The sequence below is a fragment of the Triticum dicoccoides genome, chromosome 2B (assembly GCF_002162155.2).
Source record: "Triticum dicoccoides isolate Atlit2015 ecotype Zavitan chromosome 2B, WEW_v2.0, whole genome shotgun sequence".
Classification (NCBI taxonomy): Eukaryota; Viridiplantae; Streptophyta; class Magnoliopsida; order Poales; family Poaceae; genus Triticum; species Triticum dicoccoides.
Window position 1 is genome coordinate 122960224 of NC_041383.1, and position 16636 is coordinate 122976859.

Consider the following 16636-nt stretch of genomic DNA (forward strand, 5'->3'; position numbering starts at 1 on the left):
TAGATGCAAGATGACAGTCACCCTGGATATCACTTCTATCATTGCTATGCTAGTTGCTTCATTCTATCGCTATGCTGCGCTTCCTATCACTTGTTCTTTAAGCCTCCCAAACTGCCATGTCAGCCTCTAACCTTTTCACCCTTCCTAGCAAACCATTGCTTGGCTATGTTACCGCTTTTGCTCAGCCCATCTTATAGCGTTGTTAGTTGCAGGTGAAGTTGAAGATTGCTCCATGGTGGACATGATTATGTTGGGATATCCCAATATCTCTTATTTAATTAATGCATCTATATACTTGGTAATGGGTGGAAGGCTCGGCCTTATGCCTGGTGTTTTGTTCCACTCTTGCCGCCCTAGTTTCCGTCATACCGGTGTTATGTTCCTTGATTTTGCGTTCCTTACACGGTTGGGTGATTTATGGGACCCCCTTGACAGTTCGCTTTGAATAAAACTCCTCCAGCAAGGCCCAACCTTGGTTTTACCATTTGCCTCACCACCACCTATACTTTTCCCTTGGGAGTCGCGCTCTCGAGGGTCATCTTTATTCCCCCCCCCCGGGGCCAGTGCTCCTTGGAGTGTTGGTCCAAACCAGAGCACCGTGCGGGACCATCCCTTGGCAACTTGGGTTACGTTGGTGCCTGTACGCTTTGCTTATCCGGTGTATCCTGAGAACGAGATACGTGCGACTCCTATCGGGATTGTCAACACATCGGGCGGCTTTGCTGGTCTTGTTTTACCATTGGCGAAATGTCTTGTAAACCGGGATTCCGAGACTGATCGGGTCTTCCTGGGAGAAGGAATATCCTTTGTTGACCATGAGATCTTGTGATGGGCTAAGTTGGGACACCCCTGTAGGGTATAAACTTTCGAGAGCCATGCCCGCGGTTATGTAGTAGATGGGAATTTGTTAATGTCCGGTTGTAGATAACTTGACACCAGATACGAATTAAAACACATCAACCGTGTGTATAGCCGTGCTGGTCTCTTTTCGGCGGAGTCTGGGAAGTGAACACGGTTTGGTTTATATTTGACGTAAGTAGGAGTTCAAGATCACCTCTTGATCATTGCTAGCTTCACAACCATTCCTTTGCTTCTCTTCTCGCTCTTATTTGCGTATGTTAGCCACCATATATGATTCCTCGATGCTGCAACCTCACCACTTTACCCCTTCCTTACCCATTTAGCTTTGCTAGTCTTGATACCCATGGTAATGGGATTGCTGAGTCCTCGTGGCTCACAGATTACTACAACAACTGTTGCAGGTACATGTTATGCGATGATCATGATGCGAGAGTGATGTTTGCTTGTTTTGGAGTTCTTCTTCTGCTTCTTCTTCGATCAGGGGATAGGTTCTAGGTCGGCTGCCTGGGCTAGCAGGGTGGATGTCGTTTGAGTTTTTGTTTATGTTTCATCCGTAGTCGGATGATGCTCTTATGTATTGTGATGTTGTATTCGTGTGGCATTGTATGCCTCTAGTATGTATCCCCATCTATTATGTAATGTTGATGCAATGATATCCACCTTGCAAAAGCGTTTCAATATGCGGTTCTATCCTTGGTGGGACCTTTGAGTATCTTTAGGATAGTATCGCATATTGGGCGTGACAAGTTGGTATCAGAGCCTCAACCTACCATAGGAGCCCCCTTGATTGTTGGCCGTTGTTGAGTCTAGAAGAAAACTATTTTGAGTCTTAGGATTATATATTGGAGAGTAGGATTCTTTTTACTCCTCAGCCCCCTTCGTCGCTCTGGTGAGGACTCCTGACGTAGATGTTTTGACTTTCCTCTCCTCATTTTCACTAAATTGTTTTGAGGATCACGCGGGTATCTTGGGATCGTTTCGATATTCTTCTGACGAGAACATTGTTCTTGGTGCCTCCTGACATTTAGGGGTTGTGGCAGTGTCCCAGGGAGTTGAGCTCTGAGGTGTTGTCGTCAAAATTTTATCGTTGCAGTTCTGGAATACCTGAGTTTTGCCGACATCGAAAATCTCTTTTATGCAGTTGTTGGTGAGATAACCTCGATGCCACCCAGTACTAGTGAGTTCGTGATTATTGCCATAGCTCGTATAACGGATGCTTTTCGAAGGTTGAGGTACACGATTTCCGGAGTTTTCTTGGTTATGTGTTGACGGATGGATATAGCTGGATGTAGGGATTGTTAGTTTGGGTGATATATATTGCTTCCCCTGTATCTCCAACACCAGATTGCATAACCAGAAAGTTTCGGGAGTTTTATAGGTGGGAATTCAAGTAGCTCCTAGAATATCTTTCCGACAGATGCATGATATGGGATTGGGTAAATCTCTATCATATGTGTTTGTTTCCAGCTTATTCTGCAAGCCAAATCCTTTATTTTATTTTATTTGTGGTAGTCGAGTTGCTTCAAAGTCAAATGTTGAATCCATACCTTTCCTAAACGGTGTTCTCATATTGCTACGTGAATACTAATCCTTCTTGATCATCGAGGTCGTCATGTTAATTCTTTTCCAACCGGCGTGCTTCTCTTCAAGTGGATCCGATCATTTCAACATTTGCGAGATCAATTCTAAGTTTTTTTCAATGGTGTTTATTTCATCCGTCCCAAGTTGCCTTTGTTTCCCGCCCTGCCACCCTTTTTTCTTCAAGGACTCAGATTTCTTGATCAAGTATCCTTTTGTTGATGGGAAGTCTCTCCATTCTTTTCCGTTAATGTTCTTATCCGGTGATTCTCAGGAAGATGCTAAGGAAGCTACAAGTTTATCATTCTTCGTTCTCTTTTCTTCTTCGGTGGATTAAATTCAAGCTTTGTTGATCATATCCTTTCCTCGTTTCAAATGCTATCCCATGCCGGTGCATCTCATAATTGTTCACCTCTCACTATTCTTATCCGGAGTGCTCAAGATATCTCAGAAGATTCGTGTTTCCATTCTCAATCTGTTCAAGTTATTTCGAGATTATTATCTCATTCAAGTCATTTAATTCAACCGGTGCAATCTCTCTTTCAAGTAATCTTTTCCAACGGTGTTTCCTTTTGAGTGGGCCCTAACCCACAGGTCTTTTCCAAGGATCTTACCTGACTCTTCTAATTTATCCGAGGCGATTCCCAAAGTCTTTCAAAGTTTGACGTAAGAATGAATCTTCATCAGTCATATTCTTTCTCCAAGATCGTTTTCAAAATATTTTCATCGTTGGTTCAACCCTTCCTCTTTTTATCATTCTCCCGGAGTATCTCAACAATTTTGGTGGTGTTTCCCATCGTCATTTGAAGATCGAAGAAGAGTTTTCCTCTCAATTTTGCCCGTTCTCTCGAAGATTCGTGGTTCTGGCTTCATGCCATCCTCATAATTGTTTTGATTGTGACAATTTTTTTTCACCCATCTGAAGCATTTCATGAGTTGTTTCCATTTCTTTCCTCCGAAGGCCATCATGTCATAATTCTTCATTCTCAGCATGTAGCTATCGTTCTCCAAATCTTACCAGTGAATTGTTCAAATATCCTCTAATCAGTTCATGATCTCTTCGTTCTCATGTTTCTAAATCCCCTCAAGTATCTTCTTTCATTTTCAATTCTTACGGTGGTTCGTTCAAGATTTCACTTACTTCGTTATCATATCAATTCATTCGTTATTTCCAAATACCACTGGTGGTTCCATCAATACCTTCTCAAGTTCACGCTATATCTCTCTTTAATCATTTTCAACGCGAATAAGTAGTATGCAAATCTGTTGCTTGTCATCAATTTAAATTGGTGAAGGATAGGCATAACATAATTCTTATTCTTGTTTCATCCAAGTGATTAATTCCTTCTTCTGGACTTTGTTCATCAGGAAGTAATTCTCGGTTCCAAGTTATTCATCTTTCTTGCCCGGAGTTCAAAGTTTACTCATTTCGTAGCTCCATCTAAATCATCGCAAGGCTTCACCTTGTGTTTTCAACTTCCCTTTCTTTTATCATCCTTTTATTACCGGAGTTCTTCATGGAGGCTCTACATAATGGTTCGTCAAGGATTCTCTTCATTCTTCAATTGTTCTTCAAGATTTCTCTCGAAGCTAAGATCCGCCAAGCTATACTCAAAATAAACATGGTGCTCAACATATTTTTTTTCTTAGGAGTTCAAGTATTCTTCTTCTTGCATTTTGAAGTGCAGTTCTTTCTACCTTATCTTTTGAGGTGGTGTTATATCATTCTTGACAATTTCCATCCATGTTTCGCAATTCACATGTTGTCAAGAATGAGGTATTTTAAATCCATTAATCTCTTTGTTGGAGTTATCTTGTGTCATATTTCACCTAAAGCTTTCCCTAAGGAATGGTGCTATTGTGGTGCTTATCAATGATCCAAGTTTTCTCCTATCGTCTCGGCGAAAGTAGTTTTCATCTCTTCATTGATCTCAAGCAATCAATTGTTTCTGTTAGTGGCCGGTTGTCACCTCATCATTTTGAGATGTTTGCCATAAGCCCACAACAAGCTTGCGCTTTTCGTTGTTTATTTTCCAACAACTCCGTTCAATTCTTCTTTGCAAGGATGCTTTCCAAGTTCATTTGTGGCAGAAGTTGGCATTTTCTTCTCCATTCTGTTATTCCAATGATCTATCTTCTATTCTTTCTTCCAGATGCATTGTGATGTTGCTCTTTTCACTCATCATCTTGAATTGTGAGGATCGTGTTCTTTTCGGGCTTATCCATTTAACCGGACTGTTGTGTCATCTCTTCAAGTTCTTTTCATCTTATCAAGTCTTGCATCTCGTTTCAACCAGAGTGCTGTCCAAATTTGTTCTTCCTTGTTCCTTGTTTATCTCGTTTCAACCAGAGTGGTTCCAATTCATTCTTGTTCTTTCTACTCGTCATTCATAGCTTTGCAACCACCAAGGTTCAAATGGTGTTCCTTGTTTCTATTTTCTACCGCAGTGCTCTCAATTGTGTTCAACTCCGTTGTGTTGTTTCTTTCAAGTTTTCAACCTCTCAAGGTTCTTTGGTTTCACTCTTTTGTCGAAGAAGTAACTTACTTTTACCTCCTCTCTTCCTCTTCTGTTTCTCTCTGGTGCCATCCTAGATCTCAGGACGAGATCCTCTTATAGTGGTGCAGTGTTGTAACGCCCCGAGACCAACGCTTCAGAACACTTCCATATTTTCGTGATCACCGTGTGTTTCATTTGTGCTTGTTTTTTTTGCTTTGCATCATGTCATCATGCCATCACGTCATTAATCTTTGCATCTCAACTCATCTAAATAAAATCGTATGGATCTTCAGTCCATTTAAATTGAGGGATATTCACAATGGTGATATCTCTTTATAACATATCCTCTCAATATTTTAGGGAGCTATATTGAAATATTCCATTAGTTTGGAACCACCCTCAAACACACTTGCAGTTTAAATTATATCCCTTTCATAATTTCCTTTCCAACCTTCTCCAAACCCTATGCCCAATTCTTTCCCTAACCTTTGCTCTTCTCTTTTTTTCTCCTTCCTTTTTTTCTATAAGAGAAGAGAAGTAAGGAGAGAGGGAGCCCAGTAGCTGCTCCAGTTGGCCCAAGGCCCAGCTGCAGCCTACCTAACCCAACCCTAGCCTCATCCCGATAGATCCCCTCCTCCTCCTCGTTCCCACACGCGCCGCCATCCCTCTCTCGCTCATGCCCGATCCCCTCTCCCCATCATCCTCCTCCTACACTACCACATGCAGAGAGAGGAGACGAGCCCCCGTCCCCGAGCTCCTACAACCCCATGGTGCCCGTCCTCGGCCACCCCGTCGTTCCCCTTCCTCCTCTGCCTAGCCCCCAACGCCTGGAGGCCTCCTCCCGTGCCTCGGCACCCCCTCACGCTGACCAGCGACAGCCGTTGCCTCCGTCGTCCTCCTGGCCAAGCTGCTGCCATATTCCGGCGCCGCCCTCCACCTTCTCCTCGTCGCCTTGCAGCCGCCCACCTCCTGCAGGAGCCAGGGTCGGCGCCTCCTTCGGTTCATCGAGACGCCGTTCAACTTTGCGTCGGGCCCCGATCTGGTCCTGATCTCCTCTACTCCGCCACCCAGCCACCGAATCTGCCAAGTCCCGCTTCTCCTGCCTCGCCTCCTCTTTGCTTCGCTGTGGGCTGTAGCCTACGCCAAGGCCACAACCTGTTTTTGGTGTGTACAACCTCTGTTGTTGCCCTCTTCGCTTGGGTTCCTCGCACCATCGACCCGTGTTCCTGTCCCTAGATGCAAGATGACCGTCATCTTGGATCTCACTACTATCATTGCTATGCTAGTTGCTTCGTTCTATCGCTATGCTGCGCTTCCTATCACTTGTTCTTTAAGCCTCCCAAACTGCCATGTCAGCCTCTAACCTTTTCACCCTTCCTAGCAAACCGTTGCTTGGCTATGTTACTGCTTTTGCTCAGCCCATCTTATAGCGTTGTTAGTTGTAGGTGAAGTTGAAGATTGCTCCATGGTGGACATGATTATGTTGGGATATCACAATATCTCTTATTTAATTAATGCATCTATATAGTTGGTAAAGGCTGGAAGGCTCGGCCTTATGCCTGGTTTTTTGTTCCACTCTTGCCGCCCTAGTTTCCGTCATACGGTGTTATGTTCCTTGATTTTGCGTTCCTTACGCAGTTAGGTGATTTATGGGACCCCCTTGACAGTTCGCTTTGAATAAAACTCCTTCAGCAAGGCCCAACCTTGGTTTTAGCATTTACCTCACCACCACCTATACTTTTCCCATGGGAGTCGCGCTCTCGAGGGTCATCTTTATTTTACCCCCCTGGGCCAGTGCTCCTCGGAGTGTTGGTCCAAACTAGAGCACCGTGCGGGACCATCCCTTGGCAACTTGGGTTACGTCGGTACCTGTACGCTTTGCTTATCCGGTGTGTCCTGAGAACGAGATACGTGTGACTCCTATCAAGATTGTCGACACATCAGGCGGCTTTGCTGGTCTTGTTTTACCATTATCGAAATGTCTTGTAAACCGGGATTCCGAGACTGATCGGGTCTTCCTGGGAGAAGGAATATCCTTTGTTGACCGTGAGAGCTTGTGATGGGCTAAGTTGGGACACCCCTGCAGGGTATAAACTTTCGAGAGCCATGCCCGCGGTTATGTAGCAGATGGGAATTTGTTAATGTCCGGTTGTAGATAACTTGACACCATATACAAATTAAAACGCATCAACCGTGTGTGTAGCCGTGATGGTCTCCTTTCGGTGGAGTCCGGGAAGTGAACACGGTTTGGGTTATGTTTGACGTAAGTAGGAGTTCAAGATCACCTCTTGATCATTGCTAGCTTCACGACCGTTCCTTTGCTTCTCTTCTCGCTCTTATTTGCATATGTTAGCCACCATATATGCTTAGTCGCTGCTGCAACCTCACCACTTTACCCCTTCCTAACCCATTTAGCTTTGCTAGTCTTGATACCCATGGTAATGGGATTGCTGAGTGCTCGTGGTTTACAGATTACTACAAAAACAGTTGCAGGTACATGTTATGCGATTATCATGATGCGAGAGTGATGTGTGCTTGTTTTGGAGTTCTTCTTCTGCTTCTTCGATCAGGGGATAGGTTCCAGGTCAGCAGCCTGGGCTAGCAGGGTGGATGTCGTTTGAGTTTCTGTTGTGTTTCATCCGTAGTCGGATGATGCTCTTATGTATTGTGATGTTTTATTCGTGTGGCATTGTATGCCTCTTGTATGTATCCCCATCTATTATGTAATGTTGATGTAATGATATCCACCTTGCAAAAGCATTTCAATATGCGGTTCTATCCTTGGTGGGACCTTCGAGTCTCTTTAGGATAGTATCGCATATTGGGCGTGACAGCAAGGCAGCGAGAGGGACGGCGCATGGGAGCCCCTGCGACGCTGACGAGCTCGGTGATGCAAGCGAGCCACTCCTCGTAGAGGTCGTTGACGGGACGATAATGCAGGAGCTCACGTGCCAAGAGAAACGCGGCGTGCGCGTCCGTGGGAGCGCGATGGGCGTGAAACAATGAACCAGCTAGAGTCAGCTACGGGGTGGCGATGCGGCCTTCCCGCCGCACCGAGGGATGCAGCGACGAGGCCTGCTGCTCGTTCCCCGCCGGGCCAGTGGCGGCGTTGGCGGCAGGCGACGGGGAACGACGGGGACACCCGCCGACGGGAGCCGTCTGGGCGACGCAGGCGGCGAGAGCAGCCTGACGCTTGACACAGAACGACGGGGAAAGATTTCGGTGCACCCCTACCCAGGGCGCCAAATGTCGGATGTTGGGTTCCGGCGGACCCTTAAGGTTCGAACTCTGGGGTGCACGCGAAGATCTTCCCCCTACCAATCCACGTCCAACGCCTCGCGATAATCTAAGGTAAACGATGTACAACATGAGGGACACAAGATTTATACTAGTTCGGGGCCACCGTTGTGGTGTAATACCCTACTCCAGTGTGTGGTGTGGTGGATTGCCTCAGGGGCTGATGATGAATAGTACAAAGGGAAGAAGAGCTTCGCGAGAGGTGTTCTTGAGCTGGTGTGGTGTTCTTCGCGGGAAAGGATTCTGATCCCCCCTCTACTGTGGTGTCTATCCCTATTTATAGAGGCCTTGGTCCTCTTCCAAAATATTGAGCGGGAAGGGAGCCAACAACGGCCATTTTGAAGGGGAACATCTAGTACAAGTTATCCTGACTAAAGTTGGTCTTCGGCTGCCAAAGGCACTGGCGATGATGCCGTCTTGGGCTCCACGGTGACCTCCATCCTGCCGCTCTGCTGGTCTTGGTCTCGTTGCACCGAAATGGTAACCTTTGCCTGATGCCTCGGTACCCCGCGCCTGTGCTTGCCCCCTTTGCATGAAAGAGGAAACAAGGACACTGCACAGGCCGGCACCCGCCTGGTCTCGATTGTCATGGCTTGTGTCACGAGCACCTCGCGAGGTACCCTTGCCTTGATATCTCTGCCTCCTCGCGAGCCTTCCTGGTGAGTCCACTCCTGAGGAAGCCTTGCGTCGTCCGCCCCGCGAGGCTTCGCCCCTTGCGAGGGTCTTGAGTTTGCGCTGATGAAGATGGGCCGCACTGGGCCTGCACTTGAGCCAAGCCGTAGGCCGTAGGCAGGCAAGTCTGGGGACCCTCGTTTCTAGAACGCCGACAAAATTCAGATCATTCTTCTGAAAGAGAAGCGTTCTCAGACCTCTGCCAACTGCCCTCAGTTGACAGCGGTCTCGGGGACTACACCTAGTGGGTGCACTCAGTGTGCCCCAACAGGACCAATTTACCATTCGACACGTCCGTCCAAACCGAGTGAAAGTAAAAAAAACACATTCTACATACCCCGCCGAATTATCCATTCGACACAGGTCTTCGGGACTACACCCAGTGGGTGCACTCAGCGTGCCCCCACTGGAATGACCAACCCACTCGACATGGCCTGACCAATTCGAGTGGAAGAGCTACACAGCTTATGAAGACAAAACACCCAGTGGGTGTACAGACTCATGTCACAGACCTATGATAGATGCACATTAAAGGTTCCAAAACGCTCATCTACGGACATCTTACGAATATGAAGCAGCAATTTTTAGATAGCATATCGTAACAGAGAAAGGATAAAGTAGCAGTTTTCAAATAGCATATCCTAACAGAGCAAGGATAAAGCAGCAGTTTTCAGATAGCGTATCCTAACAGAGCAAGGTCCAAGGCAAGGACAAACCGATTGGAAATCAACTTACAATTGCATTTACTCAGATATAGGCTTGCCGCGCATAACTGGTGTCGTATGCAGCTTTGCTCGACTCGCATACCACCTTCAGTCGGTCCATCATCAGGTCAGCCTGGATGATTGCTTCCTTGGCGGCTCATGTCTGATCTTTTGGGACGTAGTGTAGAGTGAACTGAATCGGTGCTAGAGTCTAAGGTGCACTAGTTGGATTGTGAGTTGGAGCAATTGACGCTGCATGCTGAGCAGTTGACAAGGGGACAACAAAGGTTACAATAGTCCACGATGAACCACCAAGGTCTTGGGCCACATGTTTAGTCGCCGAGTGAGATGACTGGCTGGATGACATTCTCTTGGTAGGATTCTGCGAGCTAGTTGATCTCCTACCTCTCCCTCCTGTGTTCTTCGGAACTTCCTCCTCATCATCATCTGGAAGCTGGATAACATCCGCTAGTGTTGCAGTCACTCGACAATAAGAATCCAGTCGACCATCATCCCAGTTAGCAAGGCATAAGCATATTCACAAAATTCGTACCTGCTCGAGAAGTGGCCATATCTGCAGTTTCCGCGTTAGCCTTCTCGTCATCAACTTCCAAGTGGGACGCTCCAGAAGTGGCACCACTGGAAATTCAAGATCTCACTCGGTCAAGAAAGAGCAAAAGTCCACAAGAAAAGTGAAGAAAAGACAAGAAACACTTACGCTGAAGCAACGGGCACAATGACTTTAATCTTGGGTAGAGCCTTCCGGGGCTTGGGAGGAGCAACCTTGGCCTGCTTGGGGACCTTCTCACTTGGATCAAGAGTGGCCATCCGGGCGCGCTTCTGAGTTTTCACACTGGACGCTGCAGCTTCGCCATGGTCAACTGCAGGGTCTTGTGTCTGCTTGGATTGGCGCTCTGAGCAGGGTGGTGACTCGACTTCTTCATAATCAAGAGAGTCTTCATTGACATCGTCGCTGCTGTCGTCTGCGTACTCGAAATCGCCACTGCCTTCACTCTCCCCTTGGTGTGGCTCTCCATTTGGCACTAGTGAATACATGTTCGTGAACGCCTGGAAAACATAGATTACACAGTTCAGTCGGATCACTTCAAGTGCATACTGAAAAGCAATAAAGGAAAAACACTCGACAAGACAAACCAGACCTCTCCAGGAAGATTCTCAGAATGGAACGGCAAGATCCTCATCGCTCCGCGCGGGTTGTCCTTTTTGCCAGTGATGCTCCGAAGGCATTGGGCCACCGTCTCCTATATGACCTCCTCTGGGTGGACCTGTGTGGTGTCTTCTGGTACTGAATACAACCACATGGGGTGGTCGCGAGCTTGTAGAGGCTGGATCTATCGACTGATGAACGTCTCCAGCAGATCCATGCCGGTCACCCCACCATGGATCAACTCCACCATTGCGTCAACCGAGATACCCACGAGCGGGGAGCATGGAGTCTCTCCAAAGAAAAAGGTGGAAGACCAGTTGGCTGACCAGGAGTCGGGATGTCTTTGCAATAGAACCAGGTCGATTGCCATCCTCTAATAGACTCAAGAAAAACCACACAAGGAAAAGAACTTCTACCTCTCATCTGGATCCCCAACCCCCCGCACATCTGGATCACATGCGCCTTATCGTCAGTTGGATTTGCTTTCTTTACCGACTAAGATCGCCAAGTGACAATATGTTTGAACAGACCCTAGTGCGGTCGACATCCCAAGAAATTTTCGCACTGTGAAACATAGGTGAAAAGGTAGGCAATGGTGTTGGGAGGAAAATGATGGATCTGGGCCCCAAAAAAATTCAGAAAACCTCGAAAGAAAGGATGAGGAGGCAAAGAGAGACCTCGGTCGACATGCATCGTGAGGAGAATGCGCTCGCCCTCCCGAGGCACGGGCTCGAACTCCCCCTCTAGCAACCTCAAAGAGCACTCCGCGAGCAGTCTGTCGGCAGTGAGATTCTCTAGATCCTCCTTGGTCATGGTGGAGGGGATCAAATCCCCCTAGATCGAACCACGCAGAAGATAGGACCGCGATGTCGACCCCTTCGAAGCCTTCTTGCCTTTCGCCATCTTGTTTGCACGCTCCAGGGCCGCAATCTTATCCTTCACCATTTTGTGGAGCTCAAGAGGAAGAGGCTAGGGGACGAGGCATTTGGGGGAGGAGAGGCGAAGAAGAAGAGGAGAACACAGGGAAAAGACTGGCAAAGTTTGGGGAAGTGGCATCGTCGCCTTAAATGAGGCTTTGGTCGAGGAGCTGGCTATGGGCCCGGGCGATCTTATTGCATCCCGCAACAGCAGCTCGCCCGATACATGGCAAAAAAGGTGGCACAAGGATCGAGGAGTCTGCTCCAACCTGCCTCGCTTACTGCGCCACACTCCATCCCGTGCACTTCTCCAAATTTCGAATCCCGTGAAATCCGGACATGGCAAATCAGTTGAACGCGCTGAAGATACTCAAATCCAATCAGCTCAGAGCTACACATCAAAATTCACACGGAAATTTCCAGAACCCATAATCGATCAAGGTGACTGATGAAGGATTAAATATCAAGCTCGCTGACATGGACTCCTGGGAAAGTGTCTCCGAGACATTCAGTTGGACCAAAAACAACAGCAACCCTTCTTCATCGACTCTCGATCCATTCGGTGGCTAATGATGGTGACACGTACCTAGGGTAGGGTCCTAGGCCTGACCTACATGCCCTTCCCAAGGACAGATCACAAGAAGCCAAGGCCTACAAAGTTAAGAGAAGAATACCGATTGGAATCTTTAAGAAGTGCAATCCACTCGACGACCCATTCCACTCGGATATCGCAATTCCACTCGACCTGTGTTATTTCACTAGGACGACAAGAAACCACTCAGAAGACAGAAGACCTAAATTCACCCCTAAATGTCAATGGTCAGGCATTCACTCCTTAGCCATTAAGATCATTAATACGGGCGTTACCAGTAACGCTCAGGACTTAACTCTCATTGAACCCCTGTGTAACGAAGGGCTGTGAGGGGCCGGCACACTCTATATAAGCCAACCCTCCCCTCTTGCACAAGGGTTTGCACCCCCTGTAAGTCAATACACTTCAATCAACAAAGCCTCCCGAGGCACCGAGACATAGGGCCGTTACCTTCTCCGTGAGGGGCCTAAACTTGTAAACCTGTGTGTCCACAACCTCGCCGTAGCTAGGGCCTGACCTCTACTCCTACGTACCCCCTACTTCTACTGTCAGACTCACTCCCACGACATACGTCTCCAATGTATCTATAATTTCTGATTGTTCCATGCTGTTATATTATCATTCTTGGATGTTTTACAATCATTTTAGAGCAACTTTATATCATTTTTGGGACTAACCTATTGACATAGTGCCAAGTGTCAGTTGCTGTTTTTTGCTTGTTTTTTTACTTCGCAGGAAATCAATACCAAAGGAGTCCAAATGCAGCAAAACTTTTTGGTGATTTTTTCTGGACCAGAAGACACACGATGGGCCAAGAAAGTACCTGAGGGGGCTTCGAGGAGAGCACAACCCACCAGGCCGCGCCTGGGGGCCCAAGCGCGCCCAGGTGGGTTGTGCCCACCACGGCCGCCTCCCGCACGACCTCTTTGCTCTATAAATACCCCAATATTCCAGAAACCCTAAACGAGTCGATGAAAATCAATTCCAGCCGCCGCAAGTTCCAGAAACCACAGATCCAATCCAAACACCATCCCGGAGGGGTTCATCATCCTCATTGGTGCCTCTTCGATGATGCATGAGTAGTTCATTTTAGACCTACGGGTCAGTAGATAGTAGCTAGATGGCTTCCTCTTGGAGATCTATTTGATGTAACTCTTTTTTGTCGTGTTTTTGTTGGGATCCGATGAACTTTTAGTTTATGATCAGATCTATGTTTTTATCCATGAAAGTTATCTTTGTCTTTTGATGTCTTATATGCGTGATTACTTATAGCCTCGTATTTCTTCTTCGAATATTTGGTTTTGTTATGCCGACTAGATCAAATTTTCTTGCCATGGGAGGAGGTGCTTTTTGATGGGTTCGATCTTACGGTGCTTCATCCCAGTGACAGAAGGGGAACCGACACGTATGTATCATTGCCATTAAGGATAACAAGATGGGGTCTAATTACTACATGAAGAGATCTTGTCTACATCATGTCATCATTCTTATCGCATTACTCCATTTTTCGATGAACTTAATACACTAGATGCATGCTGAATAGCGGTCGACGTGTGGAGTAATAGTAGTTGATGCAGGCAGGAGTCGGTCTACTAATCTTTGAAGTGATGCCTATATAATGATTATTGCCTGGATATCGTCATAATTATTTGAAGTTCTATCAATTGCCCAACATTAATTTGTTTACCCACCGTATGATATTTTCTTGAGAGAAGCCACTAGTGAAATCTACGGCCCCCGGGTCTCTTCTTTATCATATTTGCCTGCAATATCTATTTTTATTTGCTCTTATTTTCAGATCTAGTAATCCAAAAACCCAAAAATACATCGCTGAATTTTATTTGATTATATTTGGATCTACCAATCTACTACAATTTTATCCCATCAACTTGACAATTTTTGGCCTCGTTACCCGAAATGGATTGACAACCCCTTTAACACATCGGATTGCAAGTATTTTGTTCTTTGTGTGCAGGTACCATTTACGTAGTGTTGCGTGGTTCTCCTACTGGTTCGACAACCTTGGTCTCATCACTGAGGGAAATACCTAAAGTTGTTGTGGTACATCATCCCTTCCTCTTTGGGGAAATATCGACGTATTTCAAGCCAACATCAATGCTTACTGCGGATATCTTCAGATAAAGATGGCTGTTGAGGACCAGGAGAAGACGACCTTCATCACACCCTTTTGGGATTTCTTCTATGTCTCTATGCCTTTTGGGCTTAAAAGTTTGGGGCGACTTATCAGCGCTGCATGCAGAATTGCTTTTACAATTAGATTGGGCGCAACGTTCATGCTTATGTTGATGATATTATGGTCAAGTCCCAGAAGAAGGAAACGCTGCTGGACGATCTCAAGGAAACCTTTGATATTCTTAGGGTTTATAAGATGATGCTTAACCCGGCCAAGTGTGTTTTTGGTGTTCCTGCAGGAATTAAAATTGCTTGGTTTTCTGGTACCTGAGCGAGGCACTGAAGCTAATCCGGAGAAGATCAATGTAGTGACCTCCCTTGCCAGGCCGGCCAACATCAATGATGTCCAGCATATGGCGGGTCGCATTGCTACTTTGATCCGATTTATAAGCCGCCTTGGCGAGAAAGTAATCCGTTTGTATGAGATGCTGAGAAAGGCCGACCATTTGATTTGGAGTGACGCTGAGGATAAAGCTTTTGAAGCTCTCGAAAAGCAGTGGACTGAGCCACCTGTCCTGGCTGCCCCCACAGACAAAGAGCCTATGCTCCTATACATTGCTGCTAATAACAAGGAAATAAGTGTTGCAGTTGTCGTGGAGCGCAAGGAGGCAAGCAAAGAATATCCTGTCTAGAGGCCAGTCTATTATATCATCAAAGTTTTGATAGAATCCAAGCAGAGATATCCACAATGGCAGAAACAAGTATTTGGTGTCTTCATGGCTAGTCGCAAACTGAAGTATCATTTCTAGGAATAGCCCATCACTGTGGTCAGCTACACCTGATTGCTTGTATCTGTGTTGGTATTTTCCCAAAGAGGAGAGGATGCAACACAACAATGTTAAGTATTTCCCTCAGTTATGAAATCAATCTAGTAGGAGAGCCAAGAAACACTATGTAAACAGCACCTGCACACAAATATAATGGATTTTTTTTGCATTTTCACGAATGTTTTTCTATTTCATACCTTTTTTTAACCCCATGAAAAAATTTCAAGTCCATCGACTTTTTTTAAAGTGATGATCAACAGTCAACGGGTCAAAGGTCAGCAGTAATTGGTCAATTGATTAGCAGTCAACATTGTTTTTTGAGCGAGTATTAGTAGTCAATTGTCTATATCAGAGTAAAAGTAATGAATGCAGATGATCGAGCGAGCGAGTGCGTGAAGCAGGGTGTGTGAGCGATTGCTTTTTTTTGCCGGCCCAGGCTCGCAGGCATGTGAGCGTACTTGCAACCCAACGGGTCAGAGGGGTTGTCGATCCCTCCTCGGTATTGAAATATATAAAATTATATGAGATTTGATAAATAGATCTGACAAAAACTCAAAATAAAATAAATAAAGAAAAAGTGCAGAAGGTATTTTTGGGTTTTTAGAATAATATATATGAAAATAATATGATAGAAAATAGACCTGGGCCCGTAGATTTCACTAGTGGATTCTCTCTAGAAAATAGCATACGATGGGTAAACAAATTACTGTTGGCAATTGATAGAAAAGCAAATAATCATGACGATATCAAAGGCAGTGATCATGTATATAGGCATCACGTCCAAGATTAGTAGATCGACTCCTGCATGCATCTACTACTATTACACCACACATCAACCGCTATCTAGCAAGCATCTAGTGTGTTAAGTTCATGGAAAATGGAGTAATGCAATAAGAACGATGACATGATGTAGACAAGATCTATTATTGTAGGAATAGGCCCCATCTTTTTATCCTTAATCGCAATGATACATGTGTTTCATGTCTTCTTCTATCGCCGAGAGTAAGCACCACAAGATCGAACCCATTAGAAAGCAAATCTTCCCATTGCAACAAAAATCATTATAGTTGGCCAAACCAAACCAAAGTTTTGGAGAAGATATACGAGGCTATAAAGATCATGCATAAAAGAGTCTAGAGAAGACTCAAATAATATTCATAGATAGAACTGATCATAAACTTGCAATTCATCGGATCCCAACAAACACACCGCAAAAAGTCATTACTTCAAATAGATCTCCAAGAACATTGAGGAGAACATTGTATTGAAGATCAAAGAGAGAGAAGAAGCCATCTAGCTACTGCCTACGGACCTGTAGGTCTATGATAAACTACTCACGCATCATCGGAGGAGCACCAATGAGGATGATGAACCCCTCTGTGATCCCCC